This window comes from Microtus ochrogaster, chromosome 19 (assembly GCF_000317375.1).
Source record: "Microtus ochrogaster isolate Prairie Vole_2 chromosome 19, MicOch1.0, whole genome shotgun sequence".
Classification (NCBI taxonomy): domain Eukaryota; kingdom Metazoa; phylum Chordata; class Mammalia; order Rodentia; family Cricetidae; genus Microtus; species Microtus ochrogaster.
Window position 1 is genome coordinate 6,942,120 of NC_022021.1, and position 720 is coordinate 6,942,839.

The 720-nt window shown below is 48.3% G+C and overlaps 1 protein-coding gene across 1 annotated transcript in view; it reads left to right on the forward strand.

The window, feature by feature from the left end:
- Positions 1 to 720, forward strand: part of LOC101980727 (S-methylmethionine--homocysteine S-methyltransferase BHMT2) — a 21,331-nt gene that overhangs the window by 14,442 nt on the left and 6,169 nt on the right. The gene's annotated exons all lie outside the window — the stretch shown is intronic.

Sequence of the window (720 nt, forward strand, 5' to 3'; positions counted from 1 at the left end):
TGCCTCTGCCTCTGCCTCTGCCTCTGCCTCTGCCTCTGCCTCTGCCTCTGCCTCTGCCTCTGCCTCTGCCTCTGCCTCTGCCTCTGCCTCTCAAGCACCAGGATTAAAGTCATGTGTCATCACTGCCTGGCCCTCATGTTTCTTACTGTGACTAAATTGATAACAGTTTTGTAATATAAGGCCATGTAAGGAAAAAAAATCTTTTAGTGTTAACCAAACGGAAGCTACCTTAAAGGATGCATAATCATTCTAGTACTTTGTTTTTTTAACCTGGGGTGAGGCTGGGTGAAGGAGAAGCCCAACCAGTGAGAAAATGTCATTTGAAAACAGGAGGTGCATTGCTTACTTTTCTGCTTGTTTTCACCTAATACCTACTGAGAAGCAACTTAAGGGAAGCTGGGAGTCAAGGGGATGCAGTCCGTCATGGTGATGAGGCCTGGCCGGAGTATCTGGTCACATGACCTCCAGGGACCAGATGAGGACAGGAAGCCTAGGTGCCGAGCAAACCTCAAGGTCTGCCTCTGGTGAAAGTCGCACCTTTCCAAACAGTCCACAGTTGAGGACAAAGTACTGGAACACTTGAGCCTTTGGGGCACATTTCACATTCGAACCAAAACAGAGATGGTTACTGAGAACTCAAGAACAATGGCAATGGGTTTTTGATCCTACTGCACGTGCTGGCTCTGGGGGAGCTTGGGCAGTTTGGATGCTCAACTTACT